The following is a 9,629-nucleotide window of genomic DNA, read 5'->3' as shown; positions in this document are numbered from 1 at the left end:
AATGTAGGACATAAACTATAAAAATGTTAAAAGAAAATATGGTTAAAAATGTGATTTGGGATTACACAAAGATTTTTTAAATACAAATATCAAAAGAATGATCCATAAAAGGAGAAATTGATGAATTGACTTCATCAAAACTTAAAACTGCTCTTCAAAAGACACTTAAGAAGAGACAAGTCATAGTCTGGGAAAAAATACTTGCAAATTATATCTGATTAAGGACTTGGATGTAGCACACTTAAAGGAAAACAAACAACAACATTTATTGAAGCAACTGTCCTTTTTTCCACTGGGTATTGTTTCCTGCGTTGTCGAAGATTAGTTGACCATCGATTTGTGGGTCCATATCTGGACTCTCTACTTCATTCCATTGGTCTGTGTGTCTGTTTTTGTGCCAGGACCATACTCTCTTGACGATCACAGCTTTGTAATAGAGCTTGCCGCCAGACATTGTGATGCCACCAGCTTTGGTTTTCATTTCAACATTCCCCTGGTAATTCGGGGTCTTTTCTGGTTCATACAAATTTTAGGTTTGTTTGTTCCAGCTCTGAAAAATGTTGTTGGTATTTTGATAGGGATTGCATTGAATGTGTAGATTTCTCTGGGGAGCATGGACATTTTAATAATGTTTATGCTTCCAGTCCATGAGCATGGAATGTTTTTCCATCTCCATTTCTTTCGTAAATGTTCAGTAGTTTTGGAGTACAGATCCTTTACCCCTTTGGTTAGGTTTATTCCTAGGTATCTTATGGTTTTTTGGCACAATGATAATGTGGGATCAATTCCCTAATTTCTCTTTCTTCAGTCACATCATTAGTGTATAGAAAGGCAACTGATTTCTGTACATTGATTTTGTATCCTGCCATGTTGCTGAATTGCTGAATGAGTTCTAGAAATTTTGGGGTGGAGTCTGAGTTTTCCACATAAAGTATCACGTCATCTGCAAAGAGGGAGAGGGACTTCCTTACCAATTTAGATGCTTTTTATTTCTTTTTGTTGTCTGATTGCTGAGGCTAGGACTTCTAGTACTGGGTTGAACAAAAGTGGTGAGAGTGGACATCCCTGTCATGTTCCTGACCTTAAGGGAAAAGCTCTCAGTTTCTCCATTGAGAATGATATTCCCTGTGGGTTTTTCATAGATGGCTTTGATGATATGGAGGTATGTACCCTCTATCCCTATACTTTGAAGAGTTTTAATCAAGAAAGGATGCCATATTCTGTCCAATGCTTTTTCTGTACCTGTTGAGAAGATCATATGGTTCTTGTCTTTTCTTTTATTGATGTGCTGTATCATGTTGATTGATTTGTGAATGTGGAAACACCCTTGCATCCCAGGGATAAATCCCACCTTGTTGTGAATAATCCTTTTAAAGTATTATTGGTTAGTATTTTGGTGAGTATTTTGGCATCCATGTTCATCAGGGATATTGGTCTGTAATTCTTTTTGATAGAATTTTTGTTCTCACTCTTCTTTTTTTTTTAAGATTTTATTTATTTATTTAGAGAGCACCTAAGGGGGACGGGTAAAGGGAGAAGGGAAAGAGAGTCCCAAGCAGACTCTGAGCTGAGTGTGGACCCTGAGATCATGACCTGAGATGAAATCAACAGTTGGACACTTGACAGACTGAGCCTTGCAGGCACCCTGAGATCTCACTCTTAAACGAGAAATCCTCCCTACTCATCCATTCTAAGGGGAAAAGCCACTGCGTGTAGTGGGGAGCATGGAGATATTTCTGAGATAGCAGACCTCTGATCTGAAGTTACAAAGCCCAGAAACATCTAAACTGTCTGATCCAATGCCAGTAGAGAGGAGCACATACTTTAACAAATCTCCAAAACAGTATTTGCATTTCTGATTGCACGAGAAACTGGTGGGTGGACAGAGGAAGATAGAAAAGGCTCATGAGAAACGTGTTAACCAGACCCTGCATGGTTTTATGAGTCCAGCCTGGAACTCCTGCTTTCCTGAAAACCTCTCTCACAATGACAAGGTTAGCCAAAGTGTAAAAGGTAATATTTGTCCTTTGGCTTTCTCCCTGTGTCACTCTCACCCCATTAAGCCCCTTATCTTGGGGTACTCCTGCTGACCCTCACTTGTCCTGCCCTCCACTGGAGCGTTTTGTTGAGTGTCAGAGAGAGCAAACACTCCTTCCCTTTCCCTCCATACCCAAGTATGTGACCTTGTAGTCTCTGCTCTCAGTGGCAGCCCCTACCTAGGAGGTGAAAATGGGAACTCTGAGTTGTGCATTGGGTGCTGAACCTTCAATGTGTTCTCCACTACTAGATCTAATTTATGCTTATGATAAAACTGTCATTCAGACATTTCCTTCAAGTCTTGAGTGCGATGCCACTGCCTCCGTGAAACTTTAACCGGAACATCTTAACAAAAATTTTAACACTAGTCTGATACCACCCACCCCTCACTGTATTTTTCCCCATTGCACATATCCCTTTCCAACCCCATCTATGATTTCCCTGTTTCTTTTACTTATGGTCTGTCTCAACCTATTAGAATATAGCATCCCTTAGAACAGACTGTGTTTCCTTAAAGCTGTCTCCCTGAGACTAGCAGAGCGCCTAGCACATAGTGAGTGCTCAGGAAGGAACTGTTGGATGAATTCATTAATTGGGAATAAAAGGAGCTGTTATCGTGATCAGTCTCCCACTTTGCTATCTTTCCTCCATCCAGTCCTTTCTCTCTCTCATCTGGATTGTTACATTCTTACCAAGTCATCTTTGTTCAGTTTGGTCTCGGAGACAGCCTTTCCTTCCTGTTGTTCAAGAAGAGAAATTTCTAAATTATAACATGAGACCCAATCCATAGTTCTAGAACACACTCTCTGTCTCTGTTGTTGGCAGGATAAAGTTCAGCAGAGAGGACTACTCTCCATGATCTTCCTTAACTTCTAGCCTCTTCCCGATTCCCATGCAGTGCTGGGACCTGTTCCTATAGTTTGGGGGAGAACCGAGGGTGCGCTCCCTTCACCAGTTCTGCGTGGAGCCCCTCCAAGGTGGTAGCTTGAAAGCAGTTCTGCCAAGAATTATTTTCACCAGGAAGATAGGCAAACTCAACAAATCAGGGTGTTTTCTCCCCTTGAGAGGCAGATACAAAATATCCTCCCGCATACCACAGTTCCCTCTCCCACCAAATAAGCATCCAACTCTCACTAGTGCTCTCCAACTTTAGACTCATGGGAGAATGGTTTCCTCAACCTGCCACACTCTGATGGGATTCCTCAAGTGAGAAGTTGCAAGTTCTCAGTTGACATTCAACACTTGTATGACTTTTGTCCATACACAGGCACAATACAATGAAAATTGAGATAATTTACTATTTGAGTAAAATGGATGTACCAGAAAGAATTGCAAGCTGCTGTAGACTTTTGTGTATAAATGTCAAGGAGTGAAATTGCGGGGTTGTATGGTAAGGATATGTTTAGTTTTGTAAGAAACTGTCAAAATGTCCTCCAGGCGGCTGTGCCATTTCACGTGTCCACTAACAATGAAGGAGAATTCCTCCTTGTCCATGTTCTCACTAGTATTTGATGCTGACAGAGCTGCAGATTTTGGTTGTTCTCATAGGTGTGCAGTGCTATCTCATTGTTGTTTTATATTGTGTTTCCCTGATAACAGATGATGTGGAACATCTTTTCATATGCTTATTTGCCACCTGTATATCATCTTTGGTGAGGTGTCTGTTCAGATATTTGTCCCGTTTTTAAAATCAGGTTTTAAAACCTGATTTTTCTTATTGTTCAATTTGAAAAGTTCTTTGTATATTTTGGATAACAGTCCTCTATCAGGTGTGATTTTACAAATATTTTCTCCGAGTCTGTTCTTATCATCTTATTTTCTTGACATGGTTTTCACAGAGCAGAATTTCTAATTTTATGGGGCTTGAGCTCCATTGTTTCTTTTATGGATCATGTCTTTGGTGTTGTATCTAAGGACTCATCTACATATCCAAGGTCATCTACATACTCAAGGTCATCTACATATTCAAGGTCATCTATGCTTCCTCTGTGTTATTTTTTAGGAGTTTTACAGTTTTCCATTTCATTTTCAGGTAGGATCTACTTTGATTTAATTTTTGGTCTAGATTTATTTGTGCGTGTGGATGTGTGTGCCTACACCATCCGTTGAAATGAGTCTTTGCTCCATTGCATTGCCTTTGCTCCCTTGTCCAAGATCAGTTCACTATATTTACAGAAGTCTGTTTCTGGGCTCTTTATTTTGTTCCATTGATCTATTTATCTATTCTTTCACCAATACTACACTGTCTTGATTATTATAGCTTTATAAGTAAGTACAGTGAGTCTTGAGGTTAGGTAATGTTGACCCTCCAACATCATTCTTCTCCTTCAGTATTGTGTTGGCTATTCTAGCTCTTTGCCTCTCCATATAGCACAACTTTAAAATAAGTCTTTCAATATCTGCAAAATATGTTGCTGTGATTTTGATTGGGATTGCATGAAAGCTATAGATCAAGTTGGGAAGAACTGACATTTTGACAACATTGCATCCTCCTATCCATGAACATGTGATATCTCTGCATTTATTTAGTTTTTTTATTTCATTCGTCAGAGTTTTGTAGTCTTTCTAATATAGATCTTGTACTGCTTTTGTGATTATTTATATCTAAGTATTTTATTTTTGGGTGTTATTTAAATGATATTATGCCTTTAATTTCCAAATCCAGTGGTTAATTACTGGCATATAAGGAATTGATTGGCTTTTGTGTATTAGTATTGTATCCTACAATCTTGCTGTCATTGTTTATTACTTCTAGGTATTTTTTTTAATTCTTTCATATTTTCTGCATAGACAATTATGTCATCTGCACACAAAGTTTATTTCTTCCTTCCCAATATGCATACCTTTAATTTTTTTTCTTTGTAGTGTTTTATTGCATTAGCTAGCACAATAATTTACTTTTTACACCTGCACCGGTTCCACTCAGCGAGCCATCACTGTTCCCTGAAGATTACTGCCAAGTCTTCTTAACTAGTCTCTCAGCTCTCACTCAAGTCTCTTTGAGTCCATTCTAATGAAAGAGCCAGAATGACCCTTTTGAAGACATGTTAATAGCCAGACCATGTCCCTCCCAGCTGTAACCACAGCAATGGCTCCTCATTCCACTCTAAGGAAGACTCACATTCTAACAATGGCTTCTAAGATGCTGCACCATGTGACTTACCTCCTGCTATCACCTTGATGTCCACATTCTATTATCTTCCCCTTGTTCACACCATACCAGACATTCTAGGACACTTCCAGCCTTAGTCCTTTCCAAGACAGTCCTGTGTTATCTCTCTAGGAGGTTCAGGAGTGGAGCATAATAGAAGAGTATTTTTATAAGTAAAGACAGGCTAAAAGTCATCATTATATTAGGAAAGTTTAACATTTTTTAAAATAGGTAATTCTTTTTTAAAAAGATTTTATTTATTTATTTGACAGACAGAGATCACAAGTAGACAGAGAAGCAGGCAGAGAGAGAGATAGACAGACAGGAGGAAGCAGGCTCCCTGGTGAGCAGAGAGCCTGATGCAGGGCTTGATCCCAGGACCCTGAGATTGTGACCTGAGCCGAAGGTCAGGTGCCACCTGACTGAGCCACCCAGGTGCCCCAAAATAGGTGATTCTTAAGTAAGTCTTTGGAAGGTGTAAATGAGATGGTTGACATGTATAAATACATCTATTTCAGGTTGATTTAGTGACAATTATACTCACTGAGTGATCACATTTTGCTACAACAAATTCCTATTAAACTGAGTAACTACTTTATTTTCATGGTTAATTAATTTCTAAGTTTTCCCATCCTCTCCTTCTTACTGCATTATCAAGAAGATGTGATCTCTTTTTAGGAGAGGGTACCTTGCATTACCATCCTGGACACAAGGACTAAAGCAGAAGAGCAGTTACAGAGGGCAATGCAGTTGAATAGATTTTCATTTAAGTCAATGAAGACACAGTGATGGTATCATGAAGGTGGGACCTGCAAAGTGACACAGCGTCCCACATTAAAAAGAGCCCATCCTTGGTTTAATGCATTACCATCGCTTTGTCCTTGAAAAACTTAGTAATTTTAAAACAAAGGGCCCTGGGTTTGCTTTTGTACTGGACTCTGTAAGTTACGTAGTCAGTTCTGCGAAGACCTAAGCATATCATTTGATGGGAGAAAATGACGTTGTAAACAAAAAAAATGATTGAAGCTGCAAAAGGGAGATGATAAATAGAACGAGATCCTAGAAGAGAAAGAAAGGGGGAAGAGAAAGACTATGGGTACAGGTCATAGAATCAACAGGATCCTGGACTATAATTTTAAAAAGTAGGGAAGCGTGGAAAGAAAGGATGAAGAGATGAAGGGATTCTATGCTTTAGAGGGAGAAGATACAGAGGTTTCCAGCTCTTAATGTTCTGTTTTCAGTAAGGCAGCCCAGCACCAAGAGCATGTGCTTAAACAATAGGGATCTTAAATAAATATTTGAACGTGGGAGAAAATAATTATCTATGAGAAAGATAGTGGAGGAGTAAATGCATGAGAAAAAGTAAAGCAAATATAAACCAAACCCTATCAGAGTAGAATGCAAACATAAAGTCCTAATGGAGAAAGTTATAACAAATGTAGAAGAAAACAGTGTGTGTTTGTCATGCCTCACATGTGCCAATATAGCTTCTTAAGACGTGAACAAATATTCAATATTCCATAAGATAATAATGTGATTTCCTGGAGTTCCTGGCTGGCTCAGTCTGTAGAGCATGTGATTCTTGATCTTGGGTTTATGCATTCGAGCCCCATGTTGGGTGTGGAGGTTATTTAAAAATAAAATCTTTTAAAAAAATAGTGTCATTTCCTTAGTTATTATTGACTATACTTTATTCATAGGGAGACTGAATAAGACAGTCATGTTTAAGTTTCCGAAAATTCTTTTGGCTACCATTTTCTCATAACAAGTGTTAAGGGTTCTTTATCTCTAATATTTCCTATATCACCCCGCTAGTGAATTCGCTACATTCCCATTATAATCAGTCATCTCCTAAGAATCACTTAACTGAATTTTTTCCCATAATTATAACTAAGCTCTTTATTTTTCTTTTATTTCTGAACTTCTTGGTTGATGTATAATAAAAACAGCAAAATCTACACACCACAAGGGCATGAATCAATGAGTTATCACAAATGAATGCAACCGTGTAGCCACCATCCAGATCAATAAACCCAACCCTACTGACATGCAAGAAATAGGCCCCAAGCCTTGACCAATTTACTTCTAGCTTTCTTTCCAGAACCTTCTCTTTCTAACTATCTCAACTTCTAACATTACAGATTCATTTTTTTTAAGATTTTATTTATTTATTTGACAGACAGAGATCTCAAGTAGGCAGAGAAGCAGGCAGAGAGAGAGAAGGAGGCAGGCTTCCTGTTGAGCATAGAGCCAATGTGGGACTCAATCCCAGGACCCTGAGATCATGACCTGAGCCAAAGGCAGAGGCTTAACCCACTGAGCCACCCAGGTGCCCTACAGTTTCGTTTTTGAAGACTATATTAATTAAACCAGGCATTCTCATGGTCTTACCGAAGATTAGGCTTTTGAGACTCATATGTGTTCCTGTGTATAGCAATGCTTCATTCATGTTCATTACCGCACAACATGTTGGATGGATACAACATTTCATTTATACTTTCTGTTGGTGCTGATGGCTATTTGTTGTGTTTCCAGTCTTTGCTATTAAGGATAATGCTGTCATGAACATTCTTTTACATTTTTGGTCCACATCTGCCCTCAGTTTTGTTGGATATATGGAATTACAGTCAGTAGTTATTATTCAACGTCAGCAGTCAATGCCAAGGTTTTGCAAAACAGCTTTATCAATTTATATTCTTGCCAACAGTGCATGACATTTCCATTTGTTCCATATCCTTGACCAACGCTTGGCATTTCCAGGCTTTTTAATTTCAGTTATTCTCTCATCTTGTTATAGTTTTATTTTGCATCTTTTCAAAGCTTTCAAATGTGGAGCCTGTTTTGAAAGGTTTCATGGAATTTGGGATTTTCTCTTTTAGGAAAGTCTGTTCAAGTCTCTGGCCTCTTTTATTATTGGGTTATCTGTGATTTTCCTTTTTGGTTTGTGTTGGAAGTCCCCAAGGCCATGCTTAGACTCCGTGTTTCACTAGAAGGACTTTCAAGCTACAGAAAACCAGTTATACTCGTACAGAAAATGGATCCAGGCGATTATCAGCAAAGGTAAAGGCCCCGGGGTGAAGTTGAGGACAAACCAGGGGCAAGTTTCCAGCTGCCTTCTCCCAGTGGAGTTACATGGGGCTCTGTTTCCTTCCCCCAGAAATAATGTCTGAAACTCTGTAAACATGCAGTGTTTGCGTGACTGGCCTTGGCCGCTCAGACTCCAGCCCCCAGAGAAAAACAGGCCTCACTGTTAAGTCACACTCTTTGCACAAACTACCTGATCCAACCCGTACCACATGGCCCAGGCCTCGGGTCTACAAAAATAGTCTCATCAGGTAGAATTTTCCAAAGGCTCAGAGTCTGGCCAGTCCTGAAGACAAGCCTTTCTTGGGACTGTGCAGAATTTGAGCAACACTGGCCTGCTAAGCTAACCCTTGCCCGTACAGACTTGTAGAAATTATTCATGTATTATAGTTTGGAGCCCATTTCTCTTGCATGTGTTATAATGTTTATCTCCTACTATGTGACTGGCTTTTTGTTATCTCAACTGCTTTGATAAGCAGAAGTTCTTATTTCTGTTCCATCGACTAATCCCTGCATTAATTACTGTTGCTTTATAATAAGAGAATTGACAACTTTACAATGTTATTCTCCCCAATCCTTGCACATGGTAGATCTATCCATTAACTATTCATCTTTAAACAGTGAGAAACCTATTAGGAAAGTAATTTCCTCTGTGTAGAGGTCTCAGACAACTTTTATTATATTTTTTCCAAGATATTTGATATTTTTGATTTTTTTAAAGACTTTTTTTTTAAGATTTTATTTATTTATTTGACAGACAGAGATCACAAGTAGGCAGAGAAGCAGGCAGAGAGAGAGGAGGAAGCAGGCTCCCTGCTGAGCAGAGAGGGGCTCGATCCCAGAACCCTGGGATCATGACCTGAGCCGAAGGCAGAGGCTTTAACCCACTGAACCACCCAGGCACCCCTATTTTTGATATTATTGTACATAACATACTTCTGAAAAATTTACTGTATGTTTATTCTGGTTAGAAAAAATGAGCTAGAGGAAAAAGCATTTTTAAGAGACGTTTACTTGCAATTAATATAAGAAGTCAGAAATTAGAAGTACCAGCTCCCCAGACTGAAAAAAACAATCCAGTAGGTGTTTAAAAAAAATAGCAAGATTATCATCAGACTGTTTATGGTAGAAAAATAGCTACTTCTTCCCATAATCATCACATCCCCAGAAATCATATTTTTTTAGACATCAGCATTGCAAAAAATTACTGGGAAAGACATTTTTCATTAGAGTATATTTTGTCCTGCATAAATGGTTCTTCACCCAGTGTTGAGTTAGGCAGTCTCCCTCCAGAAAGTAATCAGCTTCTGCATGGAAAATATGCTGGCATTCCTGATTATAGCCCTTGGGACCATCT

The sequence above is a fragment of the Lontra canadensis genome, unplaced genomic scaffold, assembly GCF_010015895.1.
Source record: "Lontra canadensis isolate GAN:19392208 unplaced genomic scaffold, GSC_riverotter_1.0 scaffold85, whole genome shotgun sequence".
Classification (NCBI taxonomy): domain Eukaryota; kingdom Metazoa; phylum Chordata; class Mammalia; order Carnivora; family Mustelidae; genus Lontra; species Lontra canadensis.
Note: the sequence above shows the minus strand (reverse complement) of the source record.